The 21,530-nt window shown below is 44.7% G+C and overlaps 1 long non-coding RNA gene across 1 annotated transcript in view; it reads left to right on the top strand.

Moving 5' to 3' along the window:
- The window catches only part of LOC124999741, a 101,442-nt gene extending 87,753 nt beyond the window's left edge, over positions 1-13,689 (top strand). The window contains exon 3 of the long non-coding RNA XR_007111219.1: positions 13,598-13,689. This is a non-coding gene — a long non-coding RNA (uncharacterized LOC124999741). The remainder of the gene's footprint in view (positions 1-13,597) is intronic.
- The last annotated feature ends 7,841 nt before the right edge of the window (positions 13,690-21,530 follow it).

The following is a 21,530-nucleotide window of genomic DNA, read 5'->3' as shown; positions in this document are numbered from 1 at the left end:
TACATACTCTGTTTTCTGTTGGCAACCATTGTGTTTTGGAAACACCTTTAAAATACCATCCTGAGAGCCGGTTCAGTTATGTACCACATGGGTGGATATCTTGGAATCCCTGGTTCAAGTGCGCGTCCATTCCCGGATCTGTAAAACCCTCATATTACCAGAGAATCTCAACCAAACCTTGGTACAGAGCATGCTCCAGACTTTATTTCTCTTCCGGTTCTGTGGAGGCCATGATTCATTGAAGAGACATTCTTAAATATCGTTTGGTCATGGCCTAGCCCAGAAAGGTTGGCGTAAAAGGAAATGACGCGTTTGCACATTCAGCATCCCCGGTGTTATCTTAAATTTGATTTCCACAATTGAATTGAGCAGCTACAAATTGTTTCACCCCCTGACAACTGTAAGTGTAGTCCGCAGTCTATTTCCTGTTGGACTAGAGTTGATTAAGGCCCAAGATTGTTAACTTAGTGATGGAAAATACTTGTTAAGTTGCGCTGATTGGCTCTGACTGAGATAGGGGTGAAGACAAAAGGCCTTTAAGCCTAATCACTAGATGCAGAGGTGTAGCTCATCAAGGGAAGGTCATCACACGTTGACCATTCGTAGACTCGTTGTGAGGGAAATCAGTCAAAGTTCAACCAGGTAAGTGACTTTTCTGCCTTTTTAAAGTGGCCTCCACTGTGTCCACAGAGATTATTCACTGTTTTGTGTTGGCGTAGAGCTCAGAATTACTGGATTTTCTGTGGATAGGAACTAGGATCAGTGTTAATGGAGGGTAATGGATGTCTGTACATGTAACTAAATTGAAAATCTAAGTTAGGGGTAGGCTTAAGTTTCTCTCTTAATGGGAGACACTGGGTTTACTGATGGCTAAATCTATCTTTGGCAAAAACATGACGCGTCCTTAGTCGCAGATTTTTGCTAATTCTGCTCTTGCACGTGTTGGACCAAACGCACAACTAAAAGGAATATAGTATGTGGGATTTTGGGACGTATAGGGAATATCATGCTGATGTTGAAGCGCGGAGGCAAGTGAAGTGAAGTGAAGTGGCGACCAATAAAAAAAAAATAAAGGAAACAGCCACTTACTGATATTTTCGCCGCAATAATTCGCACTTGTTGAAATAAACAAAACGTAACACCCATAATGAAAGGAATAAATTCCAACATGGCAAACACAATAGCCCCTGATTAAGATCTAATGTGATTTCACACTACTTGGCTTGGCGCAGAGATTTAATTTAATGCCGCTGGACTTGGAGCAATATCTGCGCTGACTCTTGGCGAGGAGCAGAGGGGGTGGGGGGGGGGGCGGTGGAAGAAAGGGGGGAGGGGGGGTGTAGAGAGCAGGGAAGGGGAAGAGGGGCGGTTTGTTATGCTGAGATCGGATTCGGGGGTGGTGGCAGTGGTGGATGGAGACCGTCGGGGCTGAGGGGAGTCCTGTCAGGAACGGTATCGGCGCGAGTGTCGGGGCCTGTGTTTATGCTGTCGCTCTGTCTGGAGAAATTAGTCATGTCCCGTTCTGGAGACCGAGACGCAACAAGACAGAGGGAGAGAAGAAAGAGTAGTGTGTTTGGATGTGTGTGGGTGTGAGTCCTCTCTATACTTAGCATGGCCTCCTCCACGGACTGAGAGACACAAGATGAACAAATTCAATCGCTCTGTCTTTTCATGTGCTGTCGAGGTCAGGCGCACGCATGCAAACACACACGTATTGTACATACAGTATGTGCTCTCTCTCTCACTCACACACACACACAAGACATGCTCACAAGCCAGAGAACAGCCAGTGGGAATTTTCTGCCCAGCGAAATCAATATAAATGTACACAGTCGTAGACACTTGGGACAGGAGTAGCGCCTGGTTGTGTGTTTGGAGCTGTGCGTGCGTGTGCGTGCGCGCACTCCCGGGTTGATCCAGGGGAAAATGGCTTTTGTCGAGTCCCCTGTGCTATGTAACGTTACAGAGTAATTACAGAGTGTGTGCTTTGTTTAGGGGATGTCTAATTATGCTGTTTGGGTTGTGCAGGGCCCTGGGGTGTCACTGTGCGTGCGTGCGTGCGTGCGTGCGTGCGTGCGTGCGTGCGTGCGTGCGTGCGTGCTTGCTTGCGCGCGCGCATGTGTGTATCTGTGTATAGTCGGTGAGAAGACGCTAATTGCGGAGGCGGTGTTTGTGGTGCAGCAACTGTCATAGAGAGAGAGAGAGAGAGATTGAGACGGGGAGGACGGAGAAAAACAAGCTCGATCGATGCACTTTGGCCTTTCTCCTGATCTTTCGCTACCTCTCTGTCCCAACAGGACTTAACCTGCCGTGTTACATAACGCCACAGCTACGCCGTTCACTAAAACCCTATTTTTTTTTTTATGTCACTTGGTTCGTACGTGTTAAATTAATAGCTTTTTGGCTGTGTCTAACGCTCTGTGATTACTCCTTTCAAGAGAGATAAAATAAGATAATCCTTTATTTATCCGACAGTGGGGAAGGTGACCAGTCACTGGTCTAGTCTTGTGATGGGTCCGCATGCAAAAACATTATCCAGAATATAATAAGCTTTACTCAGAATTTGACAGTTCATGTTCTGAAAACCTGGTTCACACAATACTTCTTATTAATATACTGGTTATTTTCCTGCATAATGCCTGTGAAGATGGGCTACAGATGTAAAAATCTATGTTGCCTTCAATAAAAACAAAAAAAACTTACAGTTCACTTTTTACCCTGGCAAAGAAACAGCTGACGTTCTAATCTCCACACTGTCTTTGAACTGGTGCTGGAAAAACGTGAGTGTCAGACACTAGTGGTTTCCAGTGGTTTGCGTTAATATCACAAATGGCACAACCGGAGGCTTGGTGCAGAGCAAACTGTCTCAGCATGAATGTGAAGAAGACAACCAAACCTCCTGCTAAGGAAACTTAGCAGGAATCTCTCCCGCCCACCTTTGCATTGGAGGTGGTTCAAAGCTTCAAATATCTGGGATTGTACATCAACTACAACCTCACCTGGCACAACAACTCCACCAGCTTAATAAAGAAGGAACCCATCTAAGGTGGTACTTCCTGAGGAGGCCTGGCAGAGACCATCCTCACATCACGTGTCACTAGTTGCATTTCAATAACAGTTCTATTAAAGTGCTTTGTATGTGTCTCCATTGAAAGGAGTTTTGGGAATTACCTGCAACTCTCGTAAAGACTCGTCTTGCGATATCCCATAATTCTTTTAAGGCGAGACACCACTTTGAGGAAGATGGACTTCAGATAAACTAGTCACATGACCCTCTGCGTCATCTCCTGTTGACGCCAGTGACGGGAGAAATGAGAAAAAGTCTTTCCATTGCGCTTTTGTGATAAACTTTCATATCGATACGTCCGAGAAACCACCTAATGAGAGCGTAAAAATGTTTTAGCGATATTTGAGAGGTTATCTCGAAAAGTTTCGAAAATGTAGGTGTTTCCATTACCATTTTTTTAAGCACTAGCTCTGCTGCTCATTAGCTCCGTTCCATGTACAGTATCTGTATTTTTATACACAGTCGTTATACACATGAGTATTAATAGCCACTGTGCTCGAGTTGCGCCGCTGTCTTTATCCTTGCTTTAAAATTCTTCAGTTTTATTTCGTTTTTATTGGTCTCCGTTACAGTCATTATGTGTCCTGTTGGTTTTCTTTATCTCCTGGCCAGGTTGCGTTGTATGGGGGAGGCTGACAAGTAGAACGACAAATTCTAAATTTGCATTTTCACGCTTAATGTAGTAACATCTTAATTATCAATAGGGAAAACGATGAGTAATTAGTCCTGTTGATTATTCTGTTTGGAGTTGATTAATCCTATGGTGAGCTTGCCCCTAAATAGTAAACATCACTTCCACCAATAAAACATTTTCTTCTAAGATGTTTTAACATGAAATTGTGATTTAACTCCTAACTTGGCTTATGCTGAGTGTAATTACAGATGCACCTGTATTCCCAACCAAGTATCGGACAAAACTTACTGCAGTGGTCTGAATACTGCTAAAAAGCAGGTGAATGAGTTGCCGTGTATAGCGTGCGGCTAATGTAGGCAGTTTAATCTTTATAAAGCGTGCATCTGAGTGGGCCTCGGTTTAAATAATTACCACGCCGCTGACCATTGAGATCGGTCTTTTGTGGACGAAGTCTCTTTTTCTGCTCTCCTGGTTAAACTCTGCCCGTGCTCCTTGCAATACACTTATAAAAGAGCAGCAGATGGCACTGGGAATAGAGAGGTATAACTCCTGCGTATTGAGGGAGTACAAGAAATGACTGCATTGGTCTTGTATTCCAGTATGAGGCTGTCCTATCCGCCGCAGATCCTGCCTGAACTTCATCATGCAAAGAGCTCAGCTGACGAGACCCTGGTATGGATGTTTGTTTTCCGAGCGGGAATTAATGGTAGTGTGATATTCGTTTAATGAATTTGCCCGCGTGAAATGTTTGTACGTTTGTTTCAAGGTCTGCACAAGGTCTCAAAGCTCTGCATTTGGTGTTCCCATTGACATCCATGAGAAATGCAACCCAGCTATTCTGCCTCACAAAGACGGCACAGAAAAGGTCTCATTCTTCCTTGTTTATAGAATTCTAATTACCTGGGTTGATTTAGACTTTGGCAAAGAAAAGTAGTGATGTTGTATTTCAAAAGGATCCGTTGGTTTGAATAGCTATTGGCCGGCTCTGAGAAGGGGTCAAGGCACTGAGATGCGTCCTTGTCCATGCAACAATACAATACCCTGATGTCACTGATGCATAATTGCTAAGCGCATTTGTTCCAATAAGTTGTGTTTCTGGATGACATCCCTGGACCCAATGGTGCATTGTCTGCATCATATTAGACCAGCCTTCATTTCATATAATGTGCTCCGGGGCATTAATTTGCTCATGGAATATAATAAAGTGCATTTTATTATTGTTAACATTATCATTTGCCGAACGCGGCATGATGGCCGTAATCCATTTTAAATGAATGATGGAATAAATGAAATTGCAGAGGCAATGTTGTTTTTCGAATGGACTGAATCGAGGATGGCGCAGTGTATAGCACAATGCAAGTCTTTTACTGTTGACATATTTGAATAGTGAATTGTGCCTTTAAGAAATAATTAGGGAAAAGTAACTTGATTTCAATGTGCATTTAGGGACCTGTATAATGGTGTGTATTATGCTCACTTTCTGCCGCAAACAAAAAAAATAAATGCTGCTTAATGAAATCCTTCCAGTTTGACCTTTCCCCTTGCATACAAATGCATTTACGTCCCTACCTGCAGAAAGTTAGTAAAGTATATTGCATAAGTTGCTTGTCGACAGTTTGGGACGGTGTTTTGGAAGTTGCCGGCGTGATTAAATGGCGAAGCTGCGTTGCGGCCGTGCGCGTGTGCATGGAGGCGTGCTGAGAAGGCGGCCATTAATTTGATAAAACACGACTGGGCTCCAACATTGTGACCCTCACAGATGCTACAACTGCTGCTGCCCACACATACACACACGAAGGCGCGCTCTCTGTTTATGCAGGCTGCGTTGGCATCCTCTCCGGTATTAGTCTTGAGGTTACGACCCTTCAAAGGGTCAGTGATTCGTAAGCTCTGAAGCCATTTTTAAATTCCGTTTCTCAAAGAAATTGTGTCCCGGCCACTGAGGCAAACCTTGCTCACCTCAGATGTAACAGAAACTGCCAAAGAAATTTTCCCCTTGAAAACTAAGAGCATCTGTTTTGCTAGGGATAAGTGGGGAAGTATGTTATGTGAACTCAAAGTTGCCATTCATTTGGGACCTGTGGCAGATCCGCTAATTCCTTTAACCAGAAAATACCGCCGTGCTTCCAACAATTTATCGATGTTTGCTCGCTCGTCTGCCGTCTCTCATGCGGTGGTGCCTTTGACCCCGGTGACACGCGGGCGGACACAATAGCGACGTGGGGTTACAGGCCAAAACCTCCCTATCTGTCTCCATTGTATCCTGTCTATAATTCAATCTACTCGCTCACATTTTGTCCAGTCAGATGCTTTGAGTCACCCAGCTATGGAGGTCACTGTCTGTGTTTGCGCATTAACTTATTTTCATTCTGAGTCTCCTCATGCCACGGCCACTGTCTTCCAGGAGGCTGCTAATGTTAATGTGAGCGTGCGTGTGTGCAAGCGTTTGCCTCCTCTCCCCGAGGTTTATTAGTTGTGTGTGACAGTGCCTTTGCAGATTGCATGCAGATGGTTGAAGACAAATACGTGTACTGTGCAATCTAATGCAAGTATCTGTCAGTAGTCTGCATGTTTTGCATTAGAAACCTTTTTCCTTGAAACCGGCACAAATGGTCACTGAAGGAAGGAAGTCTTGGCGGACTTGAACCTCACCTTCTCCTCAACCCCGTCAATTGGTTGCAGGGGAGGAAAAAAAATAAATCTATCTGCAGGTTATCTTTAGATTAACTAAATTGGCACTGAGTGCACTCTACCTGGAGTGGCCTTATTAGCCGCGATGAATCATAAATAAACATAAAAGCTAGTATTTGCTGGGTGTTAAATAATTTTAACTTAATTAGTTTAAACCTAAATGATTGCAGGCGTAGTGCCAGCATGCACCTGTGTATTGATCTGTTCATATAGATCCATAGTAACTCTGAGACGTTGATAAAACCAATGGCATTTTAATATATAGATTTCTCAAGGCCTCAAGCTTTTATGAAAGTTGATGGATGTGAATATACAGATACACCCTCGTTGATGCACAAATGGAAGATTAGAATCAACTTTTTTCCTTATTAACAGGGTGCAACCTCACTTTTGCATCGTCTTCTCTGGTCTAAAGTAAATCTAGTCAAATCCATCTCTAACGTGGGCCCTTTTTGTCATCGATGTAGGTGAGCACCGGCTCCGTATTCACGCATGTTCTATTTTTGTCCAAAGTTACGTACCTTTTTTGCAGTTAGAATTTATTAATATTAATATATCATATAAATATGATGATAAATATAAAATAAATATGATAGCTTCGCTTCTAGCAAGACAACTTATATAGTTTACTTAAAAAAATCAAACAAATTGCAATTCATCACACATTTAAGTGTGCAGAATCTCCTCTTCTCCTTGGATGCAGAGCGCCTTGCCGATCTCACTGTCTTCCCAGTGCGCTGCCATGATCGATAAAAAATGTGTTCCATGTTGCTATACAAGCTATATATGAACACAGCCGTGCTTGTGCAGTTCACATCAAGATTCCTTGGTGCAATTTTCCGAACATGACGTAGAACTATTGGTTATCTGCTGCTTCCACCATCCCTCTAGTGTGCCTTTTTTTCTTTTTTTAAACAACATGTCTGAGAAATTTAAAAGGGAGCATGACTCAGTTCATAAAGTACGGCTTTATTTTAAGTTACTTCAACTGGTTTTTACTGGAGGACCCGACCGGACTTGGCCAGAATGTGTCATTTGTGGCGAGAGCCTAGCTATTCTGGAGAGACTATCTGACTTTCATTGTTCTAGAGACAATAAGCATGTCTATATAGACTTAACCAACAGCCCTGTGATCTACCCACAATCATATTGCTACACAACACTTGTATTTGTTTTCAGTACAAACCAACTGTAGGAAGCTAATGCAGAACTACTGTAAATTGCACACGTGTCTGTGTTTGAGGTCACCGACTTTCGAATGTGCTCACATCTTTGTGCGTTTGTGTGGCAGCCTTCGGCAGGACGGTCCTGTGGTGGCTTCCCTCTCCATCCACTCTGTTAGCGGCCTTTATCTTCCCCAACAATCGGGCTTTATCCCTGGACACTCCTGCTCCCACGGTAACCCTGAGAGCTGCAAACCCTCTTGCCCTCCTCTTTAAAGCAACCACACTTCAGGAAGTGTGCAGCTCTGAAACACTTGCTGGATAATGGGAAGTTTCAGCTAGTGTTGAGTTGCCTTCGAACATTTATTTGGTTTTTGTAGGATGACGTGTCAGCGGCAGAAATGTCGCTCGTCAAAAATATAGACAAAGTCAAAACTACAGCAGTGGCAATGTTTGTTAAGGCTTTTCCCTAACCAGAGGAGACCTCACCAAGAGGCCCCCAAGTCCTGTTATAGGTGACTCTCAAGTAGTTAAGTGTGACAACAGCATCCTGTTGGAAATGAAACAAGTTACCCTCCTGGGAGTGAAGAAAAACAAGAAAGAAAGAGAGGACAAGAAAGCAAAAAGCAAGATAGTGGTATTATGTACAATTAATATTACTAAATAGTGCTAGCTTTAACTACGGAGGAGAGACATTTGAACTTTCACCACCACCACATTGTTTTACACATAAAAATGTCTCATGGCTAAGAAGTCTGTACAAATATGTGTCTTTGGATGTGAAAATGTGGAGACAGAAATATTATTTTTTATTTTATTTTTTATTTTTTTCCAGCTTTTGTGTCCTCGCTCCATTTTAGTTCATTGTCAGCAACCAGTTAAATAATTTCTGTCTTTTTTGTTTCTCTTTTAAACAACTGCAACAGACGTTAAAGTCAGGGCAGACGTGGGAGCGATCTCAGTCGATATTACCAAGAAGAAAAAAAAAAAGCAACAACAAAAAAAAACACCACAACTCAAAATAAATAAGACTTCTCCGTCCGTCAAAGCAAACACAATAAAAACGTCCATCAAAAATACCATCCTTTATCGCGACGTGCGTACGACGTGAATGAACAGCAACACCCGATTACAAAAGCGGCACTGTGTTAGCATCAGTATCAGAAGTTGCAGAACATGATGTGTTGTTTGATCACAAGAAGCTTTTGGCACTGTGAGATACTGTGCACAGAGAGGAAAACTGAGAGCATTGATTTCATTGTAGAGGAGAAAGGACTGTGTGTGATTTGGCAAGTGTGTGTGTGTGTGTGTGTGTGTGTGTGTGTGTGTGTGCCTGTGTGTGTGTGTGTGTGTGTGTGTGAACTGTCTGGAACATAAAACTATAGAGGCCCATTCAGACCTTCTTTTCTCTCTCCTTCCATCAGGAGATAGCAGGGACATTGAACTGCGGCAACAAAAGCAGATTTCCATCAGACAGAGTTTCTGAGAGAGAAAGGCATTGTGTTGAAAGGGGCTTAATGGAAGCTCAGCTTAGAGCTTTATTCACACAAAGTGTACTCTCAGGTCGGCAGAAGCACATATGTGTACACACACACACAGGAACACACGCACTCACTTTCCCCAACACTCTTGTTCTCTCTTCACTTAAATTGGTGGTCTCATTTTATAATGATTTATAAATGGTACAGAAGGGGCTTGTGACCGGTTAGTTGCTCCGGAGCAAGGCACTTAAAACACTTTGTGCTGATCTCCGACTAAAATCATATGTGTAACGGTGAAATCGTGTTCTCGGTTAGTGCGAGGTAAAAGTTTAAAAAGCGTGTTATTTTCAAGGGGATATTCTTAAGTGTGCAATGATGGTGCGTGTTTTATTCCGGCGCATGCTTTGAATAAAACAAAGAGGTCTTCAGACGTAGCAAAGGGTTGAAATGACACCTTTCTGACACTTTACTGAACAGACACATTGCAGGCATCCAAATAAGTCCTCAACAAGACAACACAATCTGACATCATTCTGAAATTACATCAATCACAATCACATATCGTGGACTTTTATTTACGTTTAGGCAAAACATAGTCATGTCCTCAGACTAAATTCTTATTACAAGATGAATTTAGTAACTTCCTATATGGATTTCATAATGAGAAAAAAAATACCGTTTAATAAAAACGTTTAAACCACGTTTTCTACAAAGATGCTTCATTTTTGGCGCTACTATAGCATAACTACATCCACGAGTAATCTGGAATGTCCTTGTTGATCGTTTAAGACCGAACATACACTGACATTTGCAATCATTCTCCCAGTCTAATTAAAACCACTTAGCCACATTTATTTGATTGCAAGTTAGCAAATCTCTTTAGGGGCTTCCTCAATAGTATCAGTCATGTGGAGACATAAAACCGTGGAATTTTAATGCAATTCAGCTGAGATGTAATGGCGGGTTTGAGTATAAACCTAATCAAAGGTGACAGGCAGTAACCAACACCAATTTTGCCAAACATTTGCTGGAAGGAAACACCATCTACAACTTCCTTACACTGAATTCATCACGCCAACCGTGGACGTCGAGCGTCAGATAATATTAATAATGCATCGGTTTTGTATAGCGCTTTATCATAGACATCCAAAGTCTCTTTACATTGGATATATTATTCACACAGTCTCACCCTGGTGGTTGTAAACTGCCTCGGTAGTCACAGCTGCCCTGGCGCCGACTGATGGAAACATGGCTGACAATCCTCAGCAACGGCCTCTCCGAACACCACCGAACCTTACTCGCAGCCATACACCAGTGGAGTTCACACTGGGAGCGAGGTGGGTTAAGCGTCTTCCTTTTCAAATACAGTGACATGAGGAAGACCTATGTTATTTTGCAAGAAGTATTTGCTCATCTGCCTATAAACGCATATGAACTTTACACCTGGCATCCACCAAACCCAGATTGGTCCATCAGGTTGCCAGATAGAGAAGCGCTATTTGTCACGTCAGAGAACATCTCCACTGCTCCAGAATCCAGTGGCATCGTCCTTTACACCACTGCATCCGTGCTTTGCATTGCACTTGGTGATGTATGGCTTGGATGCAGCTGCTCGGCCATGGAAACCCATTCTATGAAGCTCTCTACGTGCTGTTCTCGAGCCATACTGAAGGCAATGTGAAGTCTGGAGGTCTGTAGCCATTGACTGTGGAGAAAGTTGACGGCCTCTGCACACTATGCGCCTCAGCATCCGCTGATTTCACTCTGTTATTTTACCTGACACTTCGTTGCCGAGTTGCTGTTGTTCCCAATCGCTTCCACTTGGTCGTTGGGCTTCTTGCACAGGTGGCATCCCATCACAGCACCACGCTGGAATTCACAGAGCTCCTGAGAGCAAACCATTCTCTGCGGTCTGCATGCCTAGGTGCTTGATTTTATACCACTTTGGCCATTGTATCTTTGGAAGACCTAACTTCACCTCCTTCCATTGACTGGCAATATTTTCATGGTGAACAGTAATAACATTCACTAGTGACCAACTGTCAGTAGTAAAGACATGGATGATGGGGAAGTCACTTTATATGTGGCTGTGCAAATACTTTATTAACAGTTGTCCTTAAGTCTGGTTAACATTTTTTAAAGTTTCCTCTCTTGCTTCAGGCCACCTCTCACACAAAGAAGCATTTACTCCCAAAACCGAACCCACACACAATGACATATCCGAGCACATCAGCAGCCAACAACATTTCTTTGAATTTGAATATTTCGGACCTACTTTTAGGACCGGGGACAATAGACAAGACACGTAGGTGGCGGACACGAAGAGTTGCTCACGTCGGAATAGCAGTCCTGCGCTATGAATCATCTGCATTTGAAACCCTGCCTGCTTCGCCCGACTGACTAAATACCTCATCCTCTCTCTGCCTTCCTCAGATCAGACCGGTCCTCCCCTGTAGCACATGTAAACTGGGGATGAGCGAGCGGGGCCTCCCGTGGATTAACTGCCGCCCGACTCCAAACGTCGAAGGCGCGCCTCCTTGTTACGAGACATGTAAAATCTTCACGACACACATGCAGGAACATGTAAAGCGGTAAAAAAAAAAAAAAAAAAAAAAAAGTCACACACAAACTTAAGTGCGTAAAAGTTGTCCCCAAATCACTTTGCTCAATATTCCACCCGGAAAAGTCTACACAACGGCTGCTCCCAAATCTGATTGGTGTTATTTGTAAATCAGCCTAAATCTCAGAGAAGCTACACACACAAATGGAACAGGGCTTACTAATCCATTTGTAAGGCAATAGGCAGGCAAACAGGCAGGGGAGAGCTTGCCAAGTGTTGTAATCACAACTAAAGATGATGAGCCCACTCCCTTCCTCTACACTCTACAGTACTGTGTGTGTGTGTGCGCGCATTTGTGTGTTTGTCCTACATCGCCTCCTTTACAAAACTGTGACAAGAGAGGGAGAAAATGAATCGGTATCAAGTGGATAATCTACAAAAGTACACTAGGAGCTTTTCCACCTTATGCAAGTCCCCCGCTCATTCATTTGCGGATACCACGCAATCTCTCCCCGAGTACGACAACAAGCCGGCGATATGAGTTTTGAAAAGGCAGTAATTGTAAGCAGGTTGGGGAATAAATTAGAATGATGACAAAATACAGAGATAAATCCAGCTTAAGAGAGATGTACGCCACTGTTTATTTGATTTCAGCTTTTCTCTCTCTCTCTCTCTGTCTCTCTCGATCCCGCGCTTTCTCCCTCCCTCATTCCTGATCTTTTTTAGTGGGGTGGAAAAATGGATTTTTGTCAGCGATTTGGCCCTGAAATAGCTTATTGTCTAAGGCAGCCACTGTGCGGGTACGACGTCAACATCACGTGTTACGCGAACGCGCTCGCCTGTTTCCATGGGGAGTAATGGCCGTGGAAGTGTGTATTGGCTCTGCTGGCACAATACGCCACTGTGCTCATTGGTTTAGACTGGTGTGTGTGCGCGCGTGTGTGTTTACAGTATGTGTGTATGTAGTTCTATAGACTCTCTTGTTGATATTTATAGATGGAAGAATTCTGGTATGAAGGGGTGAGGGTGGGAGGAATGAAGGGAGTAAGAGGGGGGAGGGAAGGAGGATGTGAGGAGAGGTTTTGCGAGAAGGAATTAGTCGCTATGGCACCTTGTCACCCGCGTTTTGTCCCCCAACTTTCTCTACGTCTTAGTACCACAATTTTCTCTTATTATTATTTTTTTTTGTTCTCCACTGAATCAAAAATACTTGATTCAGAGGACGCATGTCGGTGTGTTACTGCCAGAAGTTTCATGACAACTGCAGTCAGTGTAGCTGAAAAAAAGGGAAACTTAAATACGTGTATGTGTATGAGCGGTGGGTCAAAGTTAAATTAAAAAATAATAGTAATAACGAAAAAATGGAAGAAAGTTGAGTGGAAAAAAAAATATATTTCAGATTCTAAAGCAGATGGGTTACATCTCTCTTTATTTCCCTCTGACTCTCTTTTGGCAATTTCAAAGAACTTTCAAGAACTTTCTCATAGTTCCTAGAACTCTTTTGTGTCCACCGCAGGAACTAAGGATGATTGTAGATGTTAGAATTCTGTTTTAAGTGTGTATTTCAGCTCCTACTTCAAGGTTCTACTCAAGGTTTCTTCCTGTTGTGGGAAGAGTTTTTCTTCGCCAGGCTGGGTTTCAGAGCGGATTTTGCAAAGCTCCTTGAGACAATTTGTATTGTTATTGATTCTATATAAATAAAAGGAAAAAAAAAAAAAACTGAACTGAACGTTTTCCTATTGCGAAAGGAAACTTTAATCACACGAATGCCAACCGCTGTAAAGCATCCTGAATGCCTTACAGTTCATGTAATGTTTTTGAATTTTATTTAAGTTGTGTAAAAAATGGTAAAACCTTCATGGTACGTAGTTTTCAGGGGACGTCCTAAACAATTCTTCTTCCAAAATCACCTTTGGTTATCTATATGGTAGAATAGATGACGTATTAATGGATTGCTGTGACTGTTATTGAGCTGTCTGTTGTTCTTCTTTGTTCTTCCAGGAGTGAGGAGCTTCAGTGGACGGATCAGCTGATTACTTCTCGACATCTCTTCTCTCTTCGGAAAAATTCATCGCTTATCCGGTACGAACTTCAACCCGTTTCCCCCGTTACCGCCCGTGTACGCAGTCGCTTTCACAATCGGGTCTCAAATGTGGCTGTCTGGCTCAGTAACCTAGTAACCTGGTAACATGTGCATTAGGTCTGAAATCAACCGGCCAACAGGAGCGAGCGCTCATTAATTACGTTCCATGTCACTAGTGAGATGACTATGTCCGGGCTTGTGTCTGCAGTTATACTAAAACACAGCCTTTCATGCATGTATCTGGTGCGTTTATCGTTTTTTATGCGTAAACAAAATATATTTTTCTGCCGTCGTCATACGGTGATGAATGTCATACATCACAGTAGAAGCAAAAGCACCTGTAACACCAGTACGTCTGAGTCTCCCTCTGATTTTTTGATGTTCTTTTTCGGGGCTGCTGCACAACATCGGAGGATCGCTAAATAACCGTGAAGCACTCGAAGCAGATACGGGAAAGTGGTGATATGAAAGAAAGTTTTCTGCTCTCAGCGTTACAGAGCAACTGAAATGTAGAATGTGCTAAGCAGGGGCAGGTATTAGCCATGATGAGACTAACATTAGGTCCACAATCAGCACACAGACAGGATACAATTTAAACCGGCATTTTTTACTTTGTTAAATTCAAAAGGCGCATTGTGCCTGAGGCCATTTCTGTCCAGGTCCAGGTTAGTGTGGACATAATATATAGCTTAAGTAAAGTGTAGCAGTATTGGATTGTGCGCTGTAGACTTCAGTGGGAGAAACGTGAGGTTTGATTACAGAATGGCATTTGCTTTAAAATAGAGTGTTTCCTGAACTTGTTCGGCACTCATATGTTTCTGTCTTTGGAACTTGGACCACTGCCCTTAAAACTTTTGTTAAGAAATCAACTTGACTGGTGAATTCCCTGTAAACGGGGGGGGGGCGTCCGTGAGTAATTGTCGCGTGGCATGCTCGGCCGCGGCGACGAAAAGCCGCGGATGGCGCTGCACAGGGCGCAAGGCCCGCAGTCAGAGGAGAGCAGCAGCGATAACGAAACTAGATATGAGCCAAATGACCATGAAACGGAGCGACAGTGTCCGCTCGCTGCTCTTTGTGTGTACGCTCGCGTCTGTGTGTGTGTGTTTACGTGCGCGGAGACGTCCAGACAGTGCGCGTCGAGGCGGTGTCGTGATCACAGATTGCGGACCCATCGCCGCTCCGCTGAGGAGATTTCTCTGGCACTGGTTGTGCTGACCGTGGCCTCTGCATGTGTGTGTGTCTGTGTGTGCGTGTGCTAGAGTTTCTGTGTGAGTGTTTGTCACGGCCTTGTCAGATCAGCCATGACTCTGCCCACTGCGTGCGTGTCGACCAGGGGTGACCTTTTACTGTGTGTGTGTCCCTGAGAACGTGTGTGTGTGTGTCCTGCGCTGCAGGCAGGGAAAGTCCCTGTCTTCGCTGAGCCGGGGAGTTGGAGGAGACACCTCGTTCATCTGGGTTTGTGTGTCTTCGTGGGAGTTCCCCCGTCGGAGTTGGAGGGACTGATTTCACTCTTCTAGTGCTCCACTATTTAGTAAGCATCAAACAATGTTAGTATTGACTAATCAAGAAGGCTGAGCCATCACAGTTTGTGTTTCCTCAAACGCTCCGTCCACCCTGTGACTTTCTGATGACGTGTCGTAATACATGTGAAATGAAAGAGCCGTAAATACTTTTGTCCTCTTGTCACGCAGGCAGGCTGAAACCATCACTATAGCTTCCTCACGTTAATAGAAGAGACGGCTGCTGCAGCGGGTTATGGTCATGCATCTTACAATCATGTAATAATTCCTTCAAATTACCAACAACAAAGGCCCTGTTCAGACCTGGTATTTTTTCATGGTCTGCGGTGATTTGATCACAAGTGGGCAGCTCTTGGTATGCGTGGTCACGCTATGCGTTGAAATGCAAGTCCACATGGGTCTCAGATCACCACTTGTGTTCAGATCATAGTAGAGCCCTCTAGAAGAAAATAACAAGCAGCCCACACTATCTGGAGAATATCCTCTTCGTTGTCACAACTACGAAGAGCATCGCGATAATGTGACAGAAATTGTGAAAAGTGATCTTAATTTAGTTTTTTTTTTATTATCATTATTTAGTTGATTTTAGACATGCACAAAGCTCAGATCATAAGTCAACATGAACACACGACCCCATCACCAGAGGGCAACACAGGCGACATCCTAGTCAGCTACAAGTACCTTGGTATCCCACAGGCTAATGGAAACCACGAGGAGGCCACAAGGAAGCCAACCACAACCAAATGCCTCCAGAGAGTGCGGCAAATCCTGAAAAGTCAGCTCGATGGTGAGAACAAGATCCGAGCCATCAACATGTACGCACTACCAGTCATCAGATACTCCGCTGGGATCATAAGCTGGCCGAAGGAGGGGATAGAAGCCACAAATATCAAGACAAGAAAGCTCCTCACCACCCCAACTCCATCACCCTGAGACTGTACCCTAAGTGGAAAGCGGGAGGCCGAGGACTGGTGAGCATCATGGCCACAACGGCCCCAAATGAAGAACTGCTAAGAGAATGTCTCAGGCAGCAGAAACCTTGACCTTTTCCTTTTTCAGACAAGCTTGAAAAAGTGGCTGATATGGAGAAAACCTTGGACTGTCAGACAGCACAGGAGCAGGCCCTAAGTGCAAGAGCCATAGAGCCCAAGGTCTACCAGAATAGATCAGACCCAAGGTGCAGACTGGGCAAAGATGCCCCTGAGACAGTCCACCACATAGTGGTGGGGTGTAAGATGATAGCCGGACCAGTGTATATGGAGAGGCACAATCAAGTGGCTGAGATAGTGTACAGGAACATCTGTACCCAGTATGGAATAGAAGCACCCAATGGGCCACACCACAGGAGGTGGTGGAGAACAACCAGGCCGAGGCTCTGTGGGACTTCCAGACTGACAACCAGGTCCTGGCAAACTAAGCGGATGTGGTGGACGAAGAGCAGAAAAGAGCGGCGGTGATAGATGTGGCGACACCAGCCGAAGGAACACGAAGAGATTGAGAAGAACCAAGGGTTGAAGGAGCAGCTGGAACGGATGCGGAAGGTTAAGGCGAGCGTGGTCCCCGTGGTGGCTTTTCTGGCATTTATTTATTTTTTCCAGAATTCGCGAGGCAAATCTTCACTTACTCGGAGGACATCAGATCCCTCTGATCTCCTACAAGCACACCCCCCGTTAAGGTCCCTCAGGTCTGCGCACCATTGTCTTCTGGTTGTCCCAAGAACAAAGTTGAAACACAGGGGAGCTCTCTCAGCTGCAGCCCCCAAACTCTGAAACAGCCTTTATCTTCGTATTAGGCTTGCCCTGACATTGCCTGTTTTTAAATCGCTTCCTCATGATTCAGTTCCTTGTGCATTTATTTCTTTTCCTTTAGCTCGTCCCTCTGACCCAGACCACCTCCAAATGGGATCTTGAGTGATCTGATCTCAACTGTGTCCTCATTGCCCTCGCTCAGAACGCATGTTAGTACCAAAAATGGCTCTGGATAAGCCATCCATACATTTACTACGCACAAAACGAATGAAGAAAATAAAATACAACAATAATAAAAATGAAATGAATGTAATTGAGTATATCCTTTTGTATCCGTTGCCACGTTTGGTGGATTTACGCCGCTGACTGGAAAGCCACTTTAGTCGTAAATGTTTTCCTTTACAGATATTGAAACCGATATTAAGTCACACTCCCCCTCTGAGTACTTTCCTCCAGGAAATATGCTTTTCTCCATACGTGCTTGTTAATTAGCTCTCTTCCATATCTCGCTGTGTGCTTCTCATGCCAAACAGATCCCCTGTCCTCTCTTTCCCAGCACTGTCCAGAGCTGGATGAGAGCTAATTGGCAGCCCGCTTGCCTGCCGCGACGGTGATCATGCAAATGTATTGGTGCTTACCAATAGCCGGGGCCCATCAAAACATTACGACGGCCATTACCCAGAGCTGGGTCTGGCCTAACGAACATATGCTCCCCCACCTGACAACCCACCCCCTCCCCCCTCCACTCCCCCCCCAATTCCTAAACTCTTATTTATGTGTTTAATTTAATGTGCGAGGGAAGAATTTCCGAAATTAAATTTGGTTTTTTCGTTGGTGCCTCAAGAGAGTGGCGGCGTTATAATAACATGGTAATTTTTTACACGTCTTTATGAGAAATGAGAAAATTAATTCTTTCTGACAAGCTGTAATTATTGGGCTTGGAACAGTTGCAGCTGAACAGTTTGGGCTGTGGTAGCCTGGCAGTAAGCTGAAAGAGGGAGAAAAGGAGGGAGGTGGGATGGGGGGTGGAGGGGGGCGGCGGCGGCGGTGAGACGGAGAGAGGGAGTTTAGGAGAGCGGGCCCCGAGTCGCAAACGTCACAAAGGAGCGAAAGAGAATGGGAGGAGAAAGACAATGATAATAGACAAGGGCAGAGGAGAGGACGGGGGGGGTTGGCAGGAGGAGGAAGACTCGAGGTGCGCGCTGAGAAAGTTGGATTAGACAAAGAGATGTGAGGAAAGTTTAATAGAGAAGAGGAGGATTGTGGAGAGGGGGGAAAGGAGGAGAGGTTGATATAAGCGCCGTAAGGGTACGTGACAGTTAAGGGGACGAGGTTAGAGTGGGAGGAGACGCGAGGAAGGATGGGACTGGAAGGAGGAGAAGGAAATGAAGGTGGAGAAAAATCGAAGGAAGGGGTTAGAACAAGAGTTGAAAAGAGAGGGAAAAGATATGGGGGATATGGTTAGATTACATAAGAAGATGAATGGACGAAAAGCGGAGGAGAGGGGAGGGAGGAGACGTTATGGAAATTGATCAGTACGGGCAGAGGCCACGAAGCTGGAAGACAAGAAAGGCGCAAGCGAAGGAATCGGCTGGAGGAGGTGAAAGGTGAGGATGACGGGAGGGGAGAGATGAAACGAAGGGATGGGCGGAGAGGCGTGAGGACGCAAGGTCGGTCGGAAGGGAGACCGGAAAGGAAAGTAGCGGAAGAGGAAAGATAAACGATAACGACTGGAGACGGGAGGTGAGCGGAGGAGAGAAGAAGAGGAGGGTTGGTCGGATTCGATGAGACAAAAGGTGGACAACTCGTCCGGGAGGAGGATTGAGGAGAAGTTTCGTACGCTGCATTCAGAGGAGAAGGGGGGAGTGAAAGGAAGAAGCGGTTAGAGTGATAGAAGAGGCGCGGGGAGGAGCCGCTTCTCGGTTCGTTCGTCAGGTCGGAGTCCCTGTCTTCTTGTCTGATGTCATGAGAGGAGGCTCCTCTCCAGCACCAGCAGCTCCTCCTGTGTCAAGGTTACGACGTATTAATATTCACAGTCTACAGCCGCCTGGCCTCACTCCAGGCCCTCTTAGGCTCTCTCTCTCTGACACACACACACACACACACACACACACACACACACACTTAAAGGACCGGCATCTGCTCACACTTACAGAGCTTCTTCCTCTTTGCTCCATCAAGCACTGGCACACATTCACACACACGCACGCACATCCAGAGGCGCATGAGCTAACACACACACACACGCGCACATAGCTTCGTCTTTTTCGTCCCATCATGTGCTGAATATGGAGAACGATATTGATATAATGCGGCCATGTTGTTGTTGTTGTTGTTGTTGTTGTTGTTCCCCCCCGCAGATACTCACTCAGGCTGCCGTTGAAGCACCCTCACGGCCGTTTTGCGGCTCGCTCGGCGGCCCGCAAACCGGCGTGCGTGCGCGGCCAAGTGGCCGTTTGTTTTCGCTAAGTGTCACCGCCTTAAAAGGAGAACCAGTTTTCTGTCTGCTCTTCCCCTGCACACGTGTGCGCCTGGGTTTCGTGCCTGTGCGAGCGTGTGTGCGTGCGGCAGGGTTTGGAGGTCACGACTGACGACGATAAAAAAAAAAATCTTTTAACAGGGGCCAAAATGTACACTTAGCGCGATTGAAATGTAAGTTAAAATATTTTCTGACAATGGTTTCTCCAGAAATTTTGATTGAGTTGAGGATATGTGGACATTTTGGAATGGGGCACGGTATGTGCGTGTGTGGTTTCAAGTCAATTTGGTGTGTAAGTGTGTTTCTGTGTGTGTGTGTGTGCGGCTGCTTTCTGTGTGTTCTGCTAAAACCCTTTCCTGTTTATTCATTGAGCATGTTCCATTTTGTCCTGTGCTGTTAAATGTTTCATCCCAGCAATGGCATGATGGGACCCCCTAGGGACGAGGCATCTGCCCACCCGGCCACACGCTGAATTATACATGACAGCACAGGACAAAGTGTGTGACAATGTGTGTGTGTGTGTGTGTGAGCATTTGTAGGTGTCACTGAGTGAAGTGTCCACTTTGTAGCGTGACTCTGTTCTATTTCCGATGTATGCTGAGCTGTCTTTGGTTGTATATTGTCTGAGTCGCCGTCTTTGTGCGTGCGACTGTTTGTATTAGTGTTAAATCAAACATTTTCTGGTACACTGAGGGACAGTTTAGTGTTCCCAGAATATCAACACTTTCCAGTGCCAGAGCGAAACCTGCGAGATCAGATTCTAGTTTTACCTTCCTGGAGGAAGGTAAAAAGAAAACTGTTTGTTCTGGCTTGTTTGTTTCATGAGGTGTTCACTGGAATCATTTCTAACTAACCGGTGCTGGGAGATGTTTCTGGAAGAACGTTTTGCACATGGCACATGGCTAAGTAAGCCATAGCCAAAACCGTCTCCAAGAATCATTTAAATGTTCTACTCTCGTACACTTCATTAGCTATTGTGTTGTGAAAAACTAAAGTCCAGAGTGATTCAAGTAACGACTTGTGTGGGTGCCGGATGTTTAACGAACAGTACACACTGATGACAGATGTATCCAAAGTATCCACGAAAGTTTCCACCAAAATACTGTAACGACCCCCTACACCTACGTTGATCTCCTGATGTCCTTTAAACTACGTTTACGGGGCAGCTATGTTGGAAACAGATTAAATGTCGGTGGAGTAGGTTGTCTACGAACCACAAAGGTTGGTAACTTATGTGCTAATATGTGCTTTTAGTACGAGTCGGTAAAAAAGACAAAACCATGTTCAGTGCTGTATGATTTTCAACTTTCACAAGCCTAGCAGCCTTAGCTAGCTAGCTAGCTAGTTAGCCAATTAGTCATTAACAAAGAAGAGACATTTAATGCTCCATTGAATAGACAACCTTAGCCCAATGGTTTAGCAAAACATAACGCAACTACAGATCCTAGCTGGTCGTAACTTGCCCCACCTCCATCACCACTTGGTCCGATGGGCAGTCTCATCCGTGAGATGCCATACCGTCAAATACATTTGATCACATTTTTAGTTGTTTGATTGAAAAAAAGGACAAAAGTCTCCAAGAGACCAAAACTTTGCTCTGTTTTTGTGCTGCTCACAGCCCTGGAGCTTCTACAATGACACAGTCTGACAGGCCGTCCAGTGACAAAATCAGAATGTGACATGCAAGTACGTCAATGTCATCGTCTCACCGTGCAAATTAGCGGCTCGACGCAACATTCCCGTTCACATCGAAGCCGAGCCGATAAAATCTCGGGTTGATTGCCGGGGTTTTACGTTCGATGTGAAAGGGGCTTTACTGATCCCAGTCGTTGGGTTAAACATGCTGCACAGGCTATTATACGGACAAAATACAGCAGAATATACAGTTATTGAAAGTTATTCCAGCTACGATCATTTCATCGTTTCCACATTTTTGAGGTCAAAGATGGTAGAAGAGGTAAAAGAGTACAAGATAAGTCAGACTGATTTCTTAATCAGGAAGAAGATTGATACAGACTCGAAACGACAACATCTCATGGCCGAAACAGACTACGTAATGATACCCTCTCCTTATCAGAGATTATGTGTAAGAGCTATAGTCTGT

The sequence above is a fragment of the Mugil cephalus genome, chromosome 22 (assembly GCF_022458985.1).
Source record: "Mugil cephalus isolate CIBA_MC_2020 chromosome 22, CIBA_Mcephalus_1.1, whole genome shotgun sequence".
NCBI lineage: Eukaryota > Metazoa > Chordata > Actinopteri > Mugiliformes > Mugilidae > Mugil > Mugil cephalus.
The sequence above is the reverse complement of the archived record's forward strand: the minus strand, read 5'-3'. Positions and strand labels throughout refer to the sequence as shown.